Genomic DNA, 19,771 nt, shown 5'->3' with positions numbered 1-19,771 from the left:
GGCAGCCTTACCCTGCTGGCCGGCCCTCCCCAGGTGTGCCTGGTTGAGGTCAATATAAACAGCACTCCAGGCAGCAATCGCCCCTGAAGCTGTGCCTGACTCCATATTCTCTGCCCCGTCAGCAGTCTCGGGGCTGAGCTGGTGGGAGGGAATGAGGGGCCACAGCTTTGTTGGTGGCCCGGTGTGAGTGGGGTACTGCTGGCCTTTCTGCAGGAGTTGCCAGGCTGCCACCTGTAAAGAAGAGGATGTGTCACCCATACCTTCCGCTGGAATTTCTCTCCGGACAGAGGTGAGGAAGGAAAAAAGCAGTGGGGGCCGGGACAGGAGGGGTATCACAGGCAGGACAATGGAAAGCTTCCGGAAGTGCGCACGGGCCCAGGACCACTCTGGCTGGCCTGCAGTCACCAACTTGGCCTGCGTGCTTTCGCTGGTGTGGCTCCATGGCTCTTCCTCTAGGATTTCAAACCCTTTTACATATTCAGGTGTTTTACCTGGGAAGGGTGGGAACAGTTCAGCAGCAGCTGGCCTGGGGCTCAGCTCACCATTATTCAGAGATGCCTCGGCACGGTTTCCCAGCTTTGCAATGAGGACGCTTCTTGCGTGGGGGGTGGGTTCCTGGCTGGATGGGAGATGATTCCCCACCTCTGAACAACTTCAGAATTGTTTACCGCTCGAGCAAGTGCCCTGATAGGGTTTTCCTCTGTATAACTGGTGGGTTCAGGTTTTTTTTCGTTTATGGTTCAAGTTAGATTTTATTCCTCTTATATGTATTTATAGATATAAGCATGGAAATAATTCATTCCTATAAATGCATGTGTGTGAAGGGAAGAACTTTTTTCTGTTTTATTTTTAAATTTTATTTTTTAAAATTTTGAAATTTAATTTTATTTACTTTTTTATACAGCAGGTTATTATCAGTTATGTATTTTATGCATATACATGTATACAGGTCAATCCCAATCTCCCAACTCATCCCACCACCACCACCCCATGGCTTCCCACACTTGGTGTCCATACGTTTGTTCTCTACCTCTGTGTCTCTATTTCTTCCCTGCAAACCAGTTCATCTGTACCATCTTTTAGGTTCCACATATATGCATTAATATACAGTATTTGTTTTCCTCTTTCTGACTTACTTCATTCTATATGACAGTCTCTAGATCCATCGATGTCTCTACAAATGACCCAGTTTCATTCCTTTTTATGGCCGAGTAATATAACATTTTATATATGTACCCCATCTTTATCCATTCATCTGTCTGTGGGCATTTAGGTTGCTTCCATTACCTGGCTATTTTAAATAGTGCTGCAATGAACATTGTGGTGAATGTGCCTTTTTGATTTATGGATTTCTCTGGTTATATGCCCAGAAGTGGGATTGCTGGATCAGATGGTAATTCTATTTCTAGTTTTTTAAAGGAAACTCCATAGTGTTCTCCATAGTGACGGTATCAATTTACATTCCCACCAATAGTGGAAGAGGGCTCCTTTTGTCCACACCCTCCCCAGAATTTGTTGTTTGTAGATTTTCTGATGATGCCGATCCTAACAGGTGTGAGGTGATACCTCATTGTAGTTTTGATTTGCATTTCTCTAATAATTAGTGCTCTTGAGCAGCTTTTCATGTGCGTCTTGGCCATCTCTGTGTCTTCTTTGAAGAAACGTCTCTTTAGAACTTCTGCCCATTTTTGTATTGGGTTGTTTGTTTTTTTAATATTAAGCTGCATGAGCTGTTTATATATATCGGAGATTAAACCTTTGTCCATTGATTCGTTTGCAACGATTTTCGCCCAGTCTGAGGGATGCCTTTTTCCATTCCCGTCTTTTTAACCAAAGAAGAAAGAAAGACAAAGAAGCAGAACACTAATGTGCATAAAATATGCCTTTTGAAACGGTCGTTTTGAAATATGGACGTCCTTTGAATTTTTTGGTCGATATGTGACCCCAGGATTTGTTTTCAGGGCAGGTGTCATTTACAGGCCTGCAATGATTTTGAATATCAACTGACCATTAGCGCTGGGATTAAAGCTGCTGTTGTGTGAAACGGCCACAAGGTGGCAGCAGTTCTCCCTTACCAAATCTGGTTACTAGGGCAGCAGAGCCTCAATGGAAGTCGTGTTCTAGATTGGAATTTAGAATGGAATGTGCCAGGAGAAAGCCCCTCAAGTTTGTCTCCCTACTTCTTGTTCTTATTTTTAATTTAAATTTTTATTTTTTATTACAGCAAGTTTGATTACAATGTTTGGCTTATTGTAGGTGTCGAAGATGTGGTTCTTTTACACATATACAGATGTCTGTTCTTCCTGGGATCCTTTTCCCAGGGACGTTATGACAGAATGTTGAGTAGTCTTCTCTTGGTATTCCGTAGGTCTTTGGTGATTATATATGTCACCTGTGTTTGTATATGTCTGTTAACCCCGATATCGTAAAGAAACCAATCCTCACACCTTTCCATTGGTGAACCATAAGTTTGTTTAATGAATCTGTGATTGCCCTTCTCCGTGGAAATATCTGCCCTGGTATCCATTTTTAGGTAACACCTATAAGTGATATGATATGATATGTGTCTTTCACTTTCTGACTTACTACAAGTCACGTGATTTCCTCTAGACTCATCTACGGTGCTGCAAATGGCATTGTGTCCTTATTTTCCTTGGCTTCTATTCTGCCTTAGCGAGGTCCATTTTCAACAATGTGATTCCCTGAGGGTTGTGGATTAGCTGACCTGGGCAGACTTACCCTGCCGGCCGGCCCTCCCCTGCTGGGCCTGGTTGAGGTCATTATAAACAGCGCTCCAGGCAGCAATAGCCCCTGAAGCTGTGCCTGACTCCATATTCTCTGCCCCGTCAGCAGTCTCGGGGCTGAGCTGGTGGGAGGGAATGAGGGGCCACAGCTTTGTTGGTGGCCCGGTGTGAGTGGGGCACTGCTGTCCTTTCTGCAGGAGTTGCCAGGCTGCCACCTGTAAAGAAGAGGATGTGTCACCCATACCTTCCGCTGGAATTTCTCTCAGGACAGAGGTGAGGAAGGTAAAAAGCAGTGGGGGCCGGGACAGGAGGGGTATCACAGGCAGGACAATGGAAAGCTTCCGGAAGAGTACCCGGGGCCAGGACCACCCTGGCTGGCCTGCAGGCACCAAGTTGGCCTGCGTGCTGTCACTATTGTGGCTCCACGGCCCTTCCTCTAGGCTTTCAAGCCCTTGTACATATTCAGGTGTTTTACCTGGGAAGGGTGGGAACAGTTCAGCAGCAGGTGGCCTGGGGCTCAGCTCACCTTTATTCAGAGATGCCTCGGCAGGGTCTCCCAGCTTTGCAATGAGGACGCTCCTTGCGTGGGGGGTGGGTGCTAGCTGGATGGGAGATGATTCCACACATCTGACCAATTTCAGAATTGTTTACCGCTGGAGCAAGTGCCCTGATAGGGTTTTCCTCTGTATAACTGGTGGGTTCAGGTTTTTTTTCGTTTATGGTTCAAGTTAGATTTTATTCCTCTTTTATGTATTTATAGATATAAGCATGGAAATAATTCATTCCTATAAATACATGTGTGTGAAGGGAAGAACTTTTTTCTGTTTTATTTTTAAATTTTATTTTTTAAAATTTTGAAATTTAATTTTATTTACTTTTTTATACAGCAGGTTATTATCAGTTATGTATTTTATGCATATACATGTATACAGGTCAATCCCAATCTCCCAACTCATCCCACCACCACCACCCCATGGCTTCCCACACTTGGTGTCCATACGTTTGTTCTCTACCTCTGTGTCTCTATTTCTTCCCTGCAAACCAGTTCATCTGTACCATCTTTTAGGTTCCACATATATGCATTAATATACAATATTTGATTTCCTCTTTCTGACTTACTTCATTCTATATGACAGTCTCTAGATCCATCGATGTCTCTACAAATGACCCAGTTTCATTCCTTTTTATGGCCGAGTAATATTCCTTTTTATATATGTACCCCATCTTTATCCATTCATCTGTCTGTGGGCATTTAGGTTGCTTCCATTACCTGGCTATTTTAAATAGTGCTGCAATGAACATTGTGTTGAATGTGCCTTTTTGATTTATGGTTTTCTCTGGGTATATGCCCAGAAGTGGGATTGCTGGATCGGATGGTAATTCTATTTCTAGTTTTTTAAAGGAAACTCCATACTGTTCTCCATAGTGACGGTATCAATTTACATTCCCACCAATAGTGGAAGAGGGCTCCTTTTGTCCACACCCTCCCCAGAATTTGTTGTTTGTAGATTTTCTGATGATGCCGATCCTAACAGGTGTGAGGTGATACCTCATTGTAGTTTTGATTTGCATTTCTCTAATAATTAGTGCTCTTGAGCAGCTTTTCATGTGCATCTTGGCCATCTCTGTGTCTTCTTTGAAGAAACGTCTCTTTAGAACTTCTGCCCATTTTTGTATTGGGTTGTTTTTTTTTAATATTAAGCTGCATGAGCTGTTTATATATATTGGAGATTAAACCTTTGTCCATTGATTCGTTTGCAACGATTTTCGCCCAGTCTGAGGGATGCCTTTTTCCATTCCCGTCTTTTTAACCAAAAAAGAAAGAAAGACAAAGAAGCAGAACACTAATGTGCATAAAATATGCCTTTTGAAACGGTCGTTTTGAAATATGGACGTCCTTTGAATTTTTTGGTCGATACGTGACCCCAGGATTTGTTGTCAGGGCAGGTGTCATTTACAGGCCTGCAATGATTTTGAATATCAACTGACCATTAGCGCTGGGATTAAAGCTGCTGTTGTGTGAAACGGCCACAAGGTGGCAGCAGTTCTCCCTTACCAAATCTGGTTACTAGGGCAGCAGAGCCTCAATGGAAGTCGTGTTCTAGATTGGAATTTAGAATGGAATGTGCCAGGAGAAAGCCCCTCAAGTTTGTCTCCCTACTTCTTGTTCGTATTTTTAATTTAAATTTTTATTTTTTATTACAGCAAGTTTGATTACAATGTTTGGCTTATTGTAGGTGTCGAAGATGTGGTTCTTTTACACATATACAGATGTCTGTTCTTCCTGGGATCCTTTTCCCAGGGACGTTATGACAGAATGTTGAGTAGTCTTCTCTTGGTATTCCGTAGGTCTTTGGTGATTATATATGTCACCTGTGTTTGTATATGTCTGTTAACCCCGATATCGTAATGAAACCACTCCTCACACCTTTCCATTGGTGAACCATAAGTTTGTTTAATGAATCTGTGATTGCCCTTCTCCGTGGAAATATCTGCCCTGGTATCCATTTTTAGGTAACACCTATAAGTGATATGATATGATATGATATGTGTCTTTCACTTTCTGACTTACTACAAGTCACGTGATTACCTCTAGACTCATCTACGGTGCTGCAAATGGCATTGTGTCCTTATTTTCCTTGGCTTCTATTCTGCCTTAGCGAGGTCCATTTTCAACAATGTGACTACCTGAGGGTTGTGTATTAGCTGACCTGGGCAGCCTTACCCTGTTGGCCGGCCCTCCCCAGGTGTGCCTGGTTGAGGTCAATATAAACAGCGCTCCAGGCAGCAATAGCCCCTGAAGCTGTGCCTGACTCCATATTCTCTGCCCCGTCAGCAGTCTCGGGGCTGAGCTGCTGGGAGGGAATGAGGGGCCACAGCTTTGTTGGTGGCCCGGTGTGAGTGGGGCACTGCTGGCCTTTCTGCAGGAGTTGCCAGGCTGCCACCTGTAAAGAAGAGGATGTGTCACCCATACCTTCCGCTGGAATTTCTCTCCGGACAGAGGTGAGGAAGGAAAAAAGCAGTGGGGGCCGGGACAGGAGGGGTATCACAGGCAGGACAATGGAAAGCTTCCGGAAGAGTACCCGGGGCCAGGACCAACCTGGCTGGCCTGCAGGCACCAAGTTGGCCTGCGTGCTGTCGCTAGTGTGGATCCACGGCCCTTCCTCTAGGCTTTCAAGCCCTTGTACATATTCAGGTGTTTTACCTGGGAAGGGTGGGAAGAGTTCAGCAGCAGCTGGCCTGGGGCTCAGCTCACCTTTATTCAGAGATGCCACGGCATGGTCTCCCAGCTTTGCAATGAGGACGCTCCTTGCGTGGGGGGTGGGTGCTAGCTGGATGGGAGATGATTCCACACCTCTGACCAATTTCAGAATTGTTTACCGCTGGAGCAAGTGCCCTGATAGGGTATTCCTCGGTATAAATGGTGGATTCAGGTTTTTTTTTCGTTTATGTTTCAAGTTAGATTTTATTCCTCTTTTATGTATTTATAGATATAAGCATGGAAATAATTCATTCCTATAAATACATGTGTGTGAAGGGAAGAACTTTTTTCTGTTTTATTTTCAAATTTTATTTTTTAAAATTTTGAAATTTAATTTTATTGACTTTTTTATACAGGATGTTATTATCAGTTATGTATTTTATGCATATACATGTATACAGGTCAATCCCAATCTCCCAACTCATCCCACCACCACCACCCCATGGCTTCCCAAACTTGGTGTCCATACGTTTGTTCTCTACCTCTGTGTCTCTATTTCTTCCCTGCAAACCAGTTCATCTGTACCATCTTTTAGGTTCCACATATATGCATTAAGATACAATATTTGTTTTCCTCTTTCTGACTTACTTCATTCTATATAACAGTCTCTAGATCCATCGATGTCTCTACAAATGACCCAGTTTCATTGCTTTTTATGGCCGAGTAATATTCCATTTTATATATGTACCCCATCTTTATCCATTCATCTGTCTGTGGTCATTTAGGTTGCTTCCATTACCTGTCTATTGTAAATAGTGCTGCAATGAACATTGTGGTGAATGTGCCTTTTTGATTTATGGTTTTCTCTGGGTATATGCCCAGAAGTGGGATTGCTGGATCAGATGGTAATTCTATTTCTAGTTTTTTAAAGGAAACTCCATACTGTTCTCCATAGTGACTGTATCAATTTACATTCCCACCAATAGTGGAAGAGGGATCCTTTGGTGCAGACACTCCCCAGAATTTGTTGTTTGTAGATTTTCTGATGATGCCGATCCTAACAGGTGTGAGGTGATACCTCATTGTAGTTTTGATTTGCATTTCTCTAATAATTAGTGCTCTTGAGCAGCTTTTCATGTGCATCTTGGCCATCTCTGTGTCTTCTTTGAAGAAACGTCTCTTTAGAACTTCTGCCCATTTTTGTATTGGGTTGTTTGTTTTTTTAATATTAAGCTGCATGAGCTGTTTATATATATTGGAGATTAAACCTTTGTCCATTGATTCGTTTGCAACGATTTTCGCCCAGTCTGAGGGATGCCTTTTTCCATTCCCGTCTTTTTAACCAAAAAAGAAAGAAAGACAAAGAAGCAGAACACTAATGTGCATAAAATATGCCTTTTGAAACGGTCGTTTTGAAATATGGACGTCCTTTGAATTTTTTGGTCGATATGTGACCCCAGGATTTGTTTTCAGGGCAGGTGTCATTTACAGGCCTGCAATGATTTTGAATATCAACTGACCATTAGCGCTGGGATTAAAGCTGCTGTTGTGTGAAATGGCCACAAGGTGGCAGCAGTTCTCCCTTACCAATCTGGTTACTAGGGCAGCAGAGCCTCAATGGAAGTCGTGTTCTAGATTGGAATTTAGAATGGAATGTGCCAGGAGAAAGCCCCTCAAGTTTGTCTCCCTACTTATGGTTCGTATTTTTAATTTAAATTTTTATTTTTTATTACAGCAAGTTTGATTACAATGTTTGGCTTATTGTAGGTGTCGAAGATGTGGTTCTTTTACACATATACAGATGTCTGTTCTTCCTGGGATCCTTTTCCGAGGGACGTTATGACAGAATGTTGAGTAGTCTTCTCTTGGTATTCCGTAGGTCTTTGGTGATTATATATGTCACCTGTGTTTGTATATGTCTGTTAACCCCGATATCGTAATGAAACCAATCCTCACACCTTTCCATTGGTGAACCATAAGTGTGTTTAATGAATCTGTGATTGCCCTTCTCCGTGGAAATATCTGCCCTGGTATCCATTTTTAGGTAACACCTATAAGTGATATGATATGTTATGTGTCTTTCACTTTCTGACTTACTACAAGTCACGTGATTAACTCTAGACTCATCTACGGTGCTGCAAATGGCATTGTGTCCTTATTTTCCTTGGCTTCTATTCTGCCTTAGCGAGGTCCATTTTCAACAATGTGATTCCCTGAGGGTTGTGGATTAGCTGACCTGGGCAGCCTTACCCTGCCGGCCGGCCCTCCCCAGGTGTGCCTGGTTGAGGTCAATATAAACAGCGCTCCAGGCAGCAATAGCCCCTGAAGCTGTGCCTGACTCCATATATTCTGCCCCGTCAGCAGTCTCGGGGCTGAGCTGGTGGGAGGGAATGAGGGGTCACAGCTTTGTTGGTGGCCCGGTGTGAATGGGGCACTGCTGGCCTTTCTGCAGGAGTTGCCATGCTGCCACCTGTAAAGAAGAGGCTGTGTCACCCATACCTTCCGCTGGAATTTCTCTCCAGACAGAGGTGAGGAAGGACAAAACCAGTGGGGGCCGGGACAGGAGGGGTATCACAGGCAGGACAATGGAAAGCTTCCGGAAGAGTACCGGGGGACAGGACCACCCTGGCTGGCCTGCAGGCACCAAGTTGGCCTGCGTGCTGTCGTTAGTGTGGCTCCACGGCCCTTCCTCTAGGCTTTCAAGCCCTTGTACATATTCAGGTGTTTTACCTGGGAAGGGTGGGAACAGTTCAGCAGCAGCTGGCCTGCGGCTCAGCTCACCTTTATTCAGAGATTTCTCGGCACCGTCTCCCAGCTTTGCAATGAGGACGCTCCTTGCGTGGGGGGTGGGTGGTAGCTGGATGGGAGATGATTCCACACCTCTGACCAATTTCAGAATTGTTTACCGCTGGAGCAAGTGCCCTGATAGGGTTTTCCTCTGTATAACTGGTGGGTTCAGGTTTTTTTTCGTTTATGGTTCAAGTTAGATTTTATTCCTTTTTTATGTATTTATAGATATAAGCATGGAAATAATTCATTCCTATAAATACATGTGTGTGAAGGGAAGAACTTTTTTCTGTTTTATTTTTAAATTTTATTTTTCAAAATTTTGAAATTTAATTTTATTTACCTTTTTATACAGCAGGTTATTATCAGTTATGTATTTTATGCATATACATGTATACAGGTCAATCCCAATCTCCCAACTCATCCCACCACCACCACCCCATGGCTTCCCAAACTTGGTGTCCATACGTTTGTTCTCTACCTCTGTGTCTCTATTTCTTCCCTGCAAACCAGTTCATCTGTACCATCTTTTAGGTTCCACATATATGCATTAATATACAATATTTGATTTCCTCTTTCTGACTTACTTCATTCTATATGACAGTCTCTAGATCCATCGATGTCTCTACAAATGACCCAGTTTCATTCCTTTTTATGGCCGAGTAATATTCCATTTTATATATGTACCCCAATTTTATCCATTCATCTGTCTGTGGGCATTTAGGTTGCTTCCATTACCTGGCTCTTTTAAATAGTGCTGCAATGAACATTGTGGTGAATGTGCCTTTTTGATTTATGGTTTTCTCTTGGTATATGCCCAGAAGTGGTATTGCTGGATCAGATGGTAATTCTATTTCTAGTTTTTTAAAGGAAACTCCATAGTGTTCTCCATAGTGACGGTATCAATTTACATTCCCACCAATAGTGGAAGAGGGCTCCTTTTGTCCACACCCTCCCCAGAATTTGTTGTTTGTAGATTTTCTGATGATGGTGATCCTAACACGTGTGAGGTGATACCTCATTGTAGTTTTGATTTGCATTTCTCTAATAATTAGTGCTCTTGAGCAGCTTTTCATGTGCGTCTTGGCCATCTCTTTGTCTTGTTTGAAGAAACGTCTCTTGAGAACTTCTGCCCATTTTTGTATTGGGTTGTTTGTTTTTTTAAAATTAAGCTGCATGAGCTGTTTTTATATATTGGAGATTAAACCTTTGTCCATTGATTCGTTTGGAACGATTTTCGCGCAGTCTGAGGGATGCCTTTTTCCATTCCCGTCTTTTTAACCAAAAAAGAAAGAAAGACAAAGAAGCAGAACACTAATGTGCATAAAATATGCCTTTTGAAACGGTCGTTTTGAAATATGGACGTCCTTTGAATTTTTTGGTCGATATGTGACCCCAGGATTTGTTTTCAGGGCAGGTGTCATTTACAGGCCTGCAATGATTTTGAATATCAACTGACCATTAGCGCTGGGATTAAAGCTGATGTTGTGTGAAACGGCCACAAGGTGGCAGCAGTTCTCCCTTACCGAATCTGGTTACTAGGGCAGCAGAGCCTCAATGGAAGTCGTGTTCTAGATTGGAATTTAGAATGGAATGTGCCAGGAGGAAGCCCCTCAAGTTTGTGTCCCTACTTCTTTTTCGTATTTTTAATTTAAATTTTTATTTTTTATTACAGCAAGTTTGATTACAATGTTTGGCTTATTGTAGGTGTCGAAGATGTGGTTCTTTTACACATATACAGATGTCTGTTCTTCCTGGGATCCTTTTCCCAGGGACGTTATGACAGAATGTTGAGTAGTCTTCTCTTGGTATTCCGTAGGTCTTTGGTGATTATATATGTCACCTGTGTTTGTATATGTCTGTTAACCCCGATATCGTAATGAAACCAATCCTCACAACTTTCCATTGGTGAACCATAAGTTTGTTTAATGAATCTGTGATTGCCCTTCTCCGTGGAAATATCTGCCCTGGTATCCATTTTTAGGTAACACCTATAAGTGATATGATATGATATGTGTCTTTCACTTTCTGAACTAACTACAAATCACGTGATTACCTCTAGACTCATCTACGGTGCTGCAAATGGCATTGTATCCTTATTTTACTTGGCTTCTATTCTGCCTTAGCGAGGTCCATTTTCAACAATGTGACTACCTGAGGGTTGTGTATTAGCTGACCTGGGCAGCCTCACCCTGTTGGCCGGCCCTCCCCAGGTGTGCCTGGTTGAGGTCAATATAAACAGCGCTCCAGGCAGCAATAGCCCCTGAAGCTGTGCCTGACTCCATATTCTCTGCCCCGTCAGCAGTCTCGGGGCTGAGCTGCTGGGAGGGAATGAGGGGCCACAGCTTTGTTGGTGGCCCGGTGTGAGTGGGGCACTGCTGGCCTTTCTGCAGGAGTTGCCAGGCTGCCACCTGTAAAGAAGAGGATGTGTCACCCATACCTTCCGCTGGAATTTCTCTCCGGACAGAGGTGAGGAAGGAAAAAAGCAGTGGGGGCCGGGACAGGAGGGGTATCACAGGCAGGACAATGGAAAGCTTCCGGAAGAGTACCCGGGGCCAGGACCAACCTGGCTGGCCTGCAGGCACCAAGTTCGCCTGCGTGCTGTCGCTAGTGTGGCTCCACGGCCCTTCCTCTAGGCTTTCAAGCCCTTGTACATATTCAGGTGTTTTACCTGGGAAGGGTGGGAAGAGTTCAGCAGCAGCTGGCCTGGGGCTCAGCTCACCTTTATTCAGAGATGCCACGGCACGGTCTCCCAGCTTTGCAATGAGGACGCTCCTTGCGTGGGGGGTGGGTGCTAGCTGGATGGGAGATGATTCCACACCTCTGACCAATTTCAGAATTGTTTACCGCTGGAGCAAGTGCCCTGATAGGGTATTCCTCGGTATAAATGGTGGATTCAGGTTTTTTTTTCGTTTATGTTTCAAGTTAGATTTTATTCCTCTTTTATGTATTTATAGATATAAGCATGGAAATAATTCATTCCTATAAATACATGTGTGTGAAGGGAAGAACTTTTTTCTGTTTTATTTTCAAATTTTATTTTTTAAAATTTTGAAATTTAATTTTATTGACTTTTTTATACAGGATGTTATTATCAGTTATGTATTTTATGCATATACATGTATACAGGTCAATCCCAATCTCCCAACTCATCCCACCACCACCACCCCATGGCTTCCCAAACTTGGTGTCCATACGTTTGTTCTCTACCTCTGTGTCTCTATTTCTTCCCTGCAAACCAGTTCATCTGTACCATCTTTTAGGTTCCACATATATGCATTAAGATACAATATTTGTTTTCCTCTTTCTGACTTACTTCATTCTATATAACAGTCTCTAGATCCATCGATGTCTCTACAAATGACCCAGTTTCATTGCTTTTTATGGCCGAGTAATATTCCATTTTATATATGTACCCCATCTTTATCCATTCATCTGTCTGTGGTCATTTAGGTTGCTTCCATTACCTGTCTATTGTAAATAGTGCTGCAATGAACATTGTGGTGAATGTGCCTTTTTGATTTATGGTTTTCTCTGGGTATATGCCCAGAAGTGGGATTGCTGGATCAGATGGTAATTCTATTTCTAGTTTTTTAAAGGAAACTCCATACTGTTCTCCATAGTGACTGTATCAATTTACATTCCCACCAATAGTGGAAGAGGGATCCTTTGGTGCAGACACTCCCCAGAATTTGTTGTTTGTAGATTTTCTGATGATGCCGATCCTAACAGGTGTGAGGTGATACCTCATTGTAGTTTTGATTTGCATTTCTCTAATAATTAGTGCTCTTGAGCAGCTTTTCATGTGCATCTTGGCCATCTCTGTGTCTTCTTTGAAGAAACGTCTCTTTAGAACTTCTGCCCATTTTTGTATTGGGTTGTTTGTTTTATTAATATTAAGCTGCATGAGCTGTTTTTATATATTGGAGATTAAACCTTTGTCCATTGATTCGTTTGCAACGATTTTCGCCCAGTCTGAGGGATGCCTTTTTCCATTCCCGTCTTTTTAACCAAAAAAGAAAGAAAGACAAAGAAGCAGAACACTAATGTGCATAAAATATGCCTTTTGAAACGGTCATTTTGAAATATGGACGTCCTTTGAATTTTTTGGTCGATATGTGACCCCAGGATTTGTTTTCAGGGCAGGTGTCATTTACAGGCCTGCAATGATTTTGAATATCAACTGACCATTAGCGCTGGGATTAAAGCTGCTGTTGTGTGAAATGGCCACAAGGTGGCAGCAGTTCTCCCTTACCAATCTGGTTACTAGGGCAGCAGAGCCTCAATGGAAGTTGTGTTCTAGATTGGAATTTAGAATGGAATGTGCCAGGAGAAAGCCCCTCAAGTTTGTCTCCCTACTTATGGTTCGTATTTTTAATTTAAATTTTTATTTTTTATTACAGCAAGTTTGATTACAATGTTTGGCTTATTGTAGGTGTCGAAGATGTGGTTCTTTTACACATATATAGATGTCTGTTCTTCCTGGGATCCTTTTCCGAGGGACGTTATGACAGAATGTTGAGTAGTCTTCTCTTGGTATTCCGTAGGTCTTTGGTGATTATATATGTCACCTGTGTTTGTATATGTCTGTTAACCCCGATATCGTAATGAAACCAATCCTCACACCTTTCCATTGGTGAACCATAAGTGTGTTTAATGAATCTGTGATTGCCCTTCTCCGTGGAAATATCTGCCCTGGTATCCATTTTTAGGTAACACCTATAAGTGATATGATATGTTATGTGTCTTTCACTTTCTGACTTACTACAAGTCACGTGATTAACTCTAGACTCATCTACGGTGCTGCAAATGGCATTGTGTCCTTATTTTCCTTGGCTTCTATTCTGCCTTAGCGAGGTCCATTTTCAACAATGTGATTCCCTGAGGGTTGTGGATTAGCTGACCTGGGCAGCCTTACCCTGCCGGCCGGCCCTCCCCAGGTGTGCCTGGTTGAGGTCAATATAAACAGCGCTCCAGGCAGCAATAGCCCCTGAAGCTGTGCCTGACTCCATATTCTCTGCCCCGTCAGCAGTCTCGGGGCTGAGCTGGTGGGAGGGAATGAGGGGTCACAGCTTTGTTGGTGGCCCGGTGTGAATGGGGCACTGCTGGCCTTTCTGCAGGAGTTGCCATGCTGCCACCTGTAAAGAAGAGGCTGTGTCACCCATACCTTCCGCTGGAATTTCTCTCCGGACAGAGGTGAGGAAGGACAAAACCAGTGGGGGCCGGGACAGGAGGGGTATCACAGGCAGGACAATGGAAAGCTTCCGGAAGAGTACCGGGGGACAGGACAACCCTGGCTGGCCTGCAGGCACCAAGTTGGCCTGCGTGCTGTCGCTAGTGTGGCTCCACGGCCCTTCCTCTAGGCTTTCAAGCCCTTGTACATATTCAGGTGTTTTACCTGGGAAGGGTGGGAACAGTTCAGCAGCAGCTGGCCTGCGGCTCAGCTCACCTTTATTCAGAGATTTCTCGGCACCGTCTCCCAGCTTTGCAATGAGGACGCTCCTTGCGTGGGGGGTGGGTGGTAGCTGGATGGGAGATGATTCCACACCTCTGACCAATTTCAGAATTGTTTACCGCTGGAGCAAGTGCCCTGATAGGGTTTTCCTCTGTATAACTGGTGGGTTCAGGTTTTTTTTCGTTTATGGTTCAAGTTAGATTTTATTCCTTTTTTATGTATTTATAGATATAAGCATGGAAATAATTCATTCCTATAAATACATGTGTGTGAAGGGAAGAACTTTTTTCTGTTTTATTTTTAAATTTTATTTTTCAAAATTTTGAAATTTAATTTTATTTACCTTTTTATACAGCAGGTTATTATCAGTTATGTATTTTATGCATATACATGTATACAGGTCAATCCCAATCTCCCAACTCATCCCACCACCACCACCCCATGGCTTCCCAAACTTGGTGTCCATAAGTTTGTTCTCTACCTCTGTGTCTCTATTTCTTCCCTGCAAACCAGTTCATCTGTACCATCTTTTAGGTTCCACATATATGCATTAATATACAATATTTGATTTCCTCTTTCTGACTTACTTCATTCTATATGACAGTCTCTAGATCCATCGATGTCTCTACAAATGACCCAGTTTCATTCCTTTTTATGGCCGAGTAATATTCCATTTTATATATGTACCCCAATTTTATCCATTCATCTGTCTGTGGGCATTTAGGTTGCTTCCATTACCTGGCTCTTTAAATAGTGCTGCAATGAACATTGTGGTGAATGTGCCTTTTTGATTTATGGTTTTCTCTTGGTATATGCCCAGAAGTGGGATTGCTGGATCAGATGGTAATTCTATTTCTAGTTTTTTAAAGGAAACTCCATAGTGTTCTCCATAGTGACGGTATCAATTTACATTCCCACCAATAGTGGAAGAGGGCTCCTTTTGTCCACACCCTCCCCAGAATTTGTTGTTTGTAGATTTTCTGATGATGGTGATCCTAACACGTGTGAGGTGATACCTCATTGTAGTTTTGATTTGCATTTCTCTAATAATTAGTGCTCTTGAGCAGCTTTTCATGTGCGTCTTGGCCATCTCTTTGTCTTGTTTGAAGAAACGTCTCTTGAGAACTTCTGCCCATTTTTGTATTGGGTTGTTTGTTTTTTTAAAATTAAGCTGCATGAGCTGTTTTTATATATTGGAGATTAAACCTTTGTCCATTGATTCGTTTGGAACGATTTTCGCGCAGTCTGAGGGATGCCTTTTTCCATTCCCGTCTTTTTAACCAAAAAAGAAAGAAAGACAAAGAAGCAGAACACTAATGTGCATAAAATATGCCTTTTGAAACGGTCGTTTTGAAATATGGACGTCCTTTGAATTTTTTGGTCGATATGTGACCCCAGGATTTGTTTTCAGGGCAGGTGTCATTTACAGGCCTGCAATGATTTTGAATATCAACTGACCATTAGCGCTGGGATTAAAGCTGATGTTGTGTGAAACGGCCACAAGGTGGCAGCAGTTCTCCCTTACCGAATCTGGTTACTAGGGCAGCAGAGCCTCAATGGAAGTCGTGTTCTAGATTGGAATTTAGAATGGAATGTGCCAGGAGGAAGCCCCTCAAGTTTGTGTCCCTACTTCTTGTTCGTATTTTTAATTTAAATTTTTATTTTTTATTACAGCAAGTTTGATTGCAATGTTTGGCTTATTGTAGGTGTCGAAGATGTGGTTCTTTTACACATATACAGATGTCTGTTCTTCCTGGGATCCTTTTCCCAGGGACGTTATGACAGAATGTTGAGTAGTCTTCTCTTGGTATTCCGTAGGTCTTTGGTGATTATATATGTCACCTGTGTTTGTATATGTCTGTTAACCCCGATATCGTAATGAAACCAATCCTCACAACTTTCCATTGGTGAACCATAAGTTTGTTTAATGAATCTGTGATTGCCCTTCTCCGTGGAAATATCTGCCCTGGTATCCATTTTTAGGTAACACCTATAAGTGATATGATATGATATGTGTCTTTCACTTTCTGAACTAACTACAAATCACGTGATTACCTCTAGACTCATCTACGGTGCTGCAAATGGCATTGTGTCCTTATTTTACTTGGCTTCTATTCTGCCTTAGCGAGGTCCATTTTCAACAATGTGACTACCTGAGGGTTGTGTATTAGCTGACCTGGGCAGCCTCACCCTGTTGGCCGGCCCTCCCCAGGTGTGCCTGGTTGAGGTCAATATAAACAGCGCTCCAGGCAGCAATAGCCCCTGAAGCTGTGCCTGACTCCATATTCTCTGCCCCGTCAGCAGTCTCGGGGCTGAGCTGCTGGGAGGGAATGAGGGGCCACAGCTTTGTTGGTGGCCCGGTGTGAGTGGGGCACTGCTGGCCTTTCTGCAGGAGTTGCCAGGCTGCCACCTGTAAAGAAGAGGATGTGTCACCCATACCTTCCGCTGGAATTTCTCTCCGGACAGAGGTGAGGAAGGAAAAAAGCAGTGGGGGCCGGGACAGGAGGGGTATCACAGGCAGGACAATGGAAAGCTTCCGGAAGAGTACCCGGGGCCAGGACCAACCTGGCTGGCCTGCAGGCACCAAGTTCGCCTGCGTGCTGTCGCTAGTGTGGCTCCACGGCCCTTCCTCTAGGCTTTCAAGCCCTTGTACATATTCAGGTGTTTTACCTGGGAAGGGTGGGAAGAGTTCAGCAGCAGCTGGCCTGGGGCTCAGCTCACCTTTATTCAGAGATGCCACGGCACGGTCTCCCAGCTTTGCAATGAGGACGCTCCTTGCGTGGGGGGTGGGTGCTAGCTGGATGGGAGATGATTCCACACCTCTGACCAATTTCAGAATTGTTTACCGCTGGAGCAAGTGCCCTGATAGGGTATTCCTCGGTATAAATGGTGGATTCAGGTTTTTTTTTCGTTTATGTTTCAAGTTAGATTTTATTCCTCTTTTATGTATTTATAGATATAAGCATGGAAATAATTCATTCCTATAAATACATGTGTGTGAAGGGAAGAACTTTTTTCTGTTTTATTTTCAAATTTTATTTTTTAAAATTTTGAAATTTAATTTTATTGACTTTTTTATACAGGATGTTATTATCAGTTATGTATTTTATGCATATACATGTATACAGGTCAATCCCAATCTCCCAACTCATCCCACCACCACCACCCCATGGCTTCCCAAACTTGGTGTCCATACGTTTGTTCTCTACCTCTGTGTCTCTATTTCTTCCCTGCAAACCAGTTCATCTGTACCATCTTTTAGGTTCCACATATATGCATTAAGATACAATATTTGTTTTCCTCTTTCTGACTTACTTCATTCTATATAACAGTCTCTAGATCCATCGATGTCTCTACAAATGACCCAGTTTCATTGCTTTTTATGGCCGAGTAATATTCCATTTTATATATGTACCCCATCTTTATCCATTCATCTGTCTGTGGTCATTTAGGTTGCTTCCATTACCTGTCTATTGTAAATAGTGCTGCAATGAACATTGTGGTGAATGTGCCTTTTTGATTTATGGTTTTCTCTGGGTATATGCCCAGAAGTGGGATTGCTGGATCAGATGGTAATTCTATTTCTAGTTTTTTAAAGGAAACTCCATACTGTTCTCCATAGTGACTGTATCAATTTACATTCCCACCAATAGTGGAAGAGGGATCCTTTGGTGCAGACACTCCCCAGAATTTGTTGTTTGTAGATTTTCTGATGATGCCGATCCTAACAGGTGTGAGGTGATACCTCATTGTAGTTTTGATTTGCATTTCTCTAATAATTAGTGCTCTTGAGCAGCTTTTCATGTGCATCTTGGCCATCTCTGTGTCTTCTTTGAAGAAACGTCTCTTTAGAACTTCTGCCCATTTTTGTATTGGGTTGTTTGTTTTTTTAATATTAAGCTGCATGAGCTGTTTATATATATTGGAGATTAAACCTTTGTCCATTGATTCGTTTGCAACGATTTTCGCCCAGTCTGAGGGATGCCTTTTTCCATTCCCGTCTTTTTAACCAAAAAAGAAAGAAAGACAAAGAAGCAGAACACTAATGTGCATAAAATATGCCTTTTGAAACGGTCGTTTTGAAATATGGACGTCCTTTGAATTTTTTGGTCGATATGTGACCCCAGGATTTGTTTTCAGGGCAGGTGTCATTTACAGGCCTGCAATGATTTTGAATATCAACTGACCATTAGCGCTGGGATTAAAGCTGCTGTTGTGTGAAATGGCCACAAGGTGGCAGCAGTTCTCCCTTACCAATCTGGTTACTAGGGCAGCAGAGCCTCAATGGAAGTTGTGTTCTAGATTGGAATTTAGAATGGAATGTGCCAGGAGAAAGCCCCTCAAGTTTGTCTCCCTACTTATGGTTCGTATTTTTAATTTAAATTTTTATTTTTTATTACAGCAAGTTTGATTACAATGTTTGGCTTATTGTAGGTGTCGAAGATGTGGTTCTTTTACACATATATAGATGTCTGTTCTTCCTGGGATCCTTTTCCGAGGGACGTTATGACAGAATGTTGAGTAGTCTTCTCTTGGTATTCCGTAGGTCTTTGGTGATTATATATGTCACCTGTGTTTGTATATGTCTGTTAACCCCGATATCGTAATGAAACCAATCCTCACACCTTTCCATTGGTGAACCATAAGTGTGTTTAATGAATCTGTGATTGCCCTTCTCCGTGGAAATATCTGCCCTGGTATCCATTTTTAGGTAACACCTATAAGTGATATGATATGTTATGTGTCTTTCACTTTCTGACTTACTACAAGTCACGTGATTAACTCTAGACTCATCTACGGTGCTGCAAATGGCATTGTGTCCTTATTTTCCTTGGCTTCTATTCTGCCTTAGCGAGGTCCATTTTCAACAATGTGATTCCCTGAGGGTTGTGGATTAGCTGACCTGGGCAGCCTTACCCTGCCGGCCGGCCCTCCCCAGGTGTGCCTGGTTGAGGTCAATATAAACAGCGCTCCAGGCAGCAATAGCCCCTGAAGCTGTGCCTGACTCCATATTCTCTGCCCCGTCAGCAGTCTCGGGGCTGAGCTGGTGGGAGGGAATGAGGGGTCACAGCTTTGTTGGTGGCCCGGTGTGAATGGGGCACTGCTGGCCTTTCTGCAGGAGTTGCCATGCTGCCACCTGTAAAGAAGAGGCTGTGTCACCCATACCTTCCGCTGGAATTTCTCTCCGGACAGAGGTGAGGAAGGACAAAACCAGTGGGGGCCGGGACAGGAGGGGTATCACAGGCAGGACAATGGAAAGCTTCCGGAAGAGTACCGGGGGACAGGACCACCCTGGCTGGCCTGCAGGCACCAAGTTGGCCTGCGTGCTGTCGCTAGTGTGGCTCCACGGCCCTTCCTCTAGGCTTTCAAGCCCTTGTACATATTCAGGTGTTTTACCTGGGAAGGGTGGGAACAGTTCAGCAGCAGCTGGCCTGCGGCTCAGCTCACCTTTATTCAGAGATTTCTCGGCACCGTCTCCCAGCTTTGCAATGAGGACGCTCCTTGCGTGGGGGGTGGGTGGTAGCTGGATGGGAGATGATTCCACACCTCTGACCAATTTCAGAATTGTTTACCGCTGGAGCA

Source organism: Mesoplodon bidens (genome assembly GCF_964165515.1).
Source record: "Mesoplodon bidens genome assembly, contig: HAP1_SCAFFOLD_39, whole genome shotgun sequence".
Classification (NCBI taxonomy): domain Eukaryota; kingdom Metazoa; phylum Chordata; class Mammalia; order Artiodactyla; family Ziphiidae; genus Mesoplodon; species Mesoplodon bidens.
Note: the sequence above shows the minus strand (reverse complement) of the source record.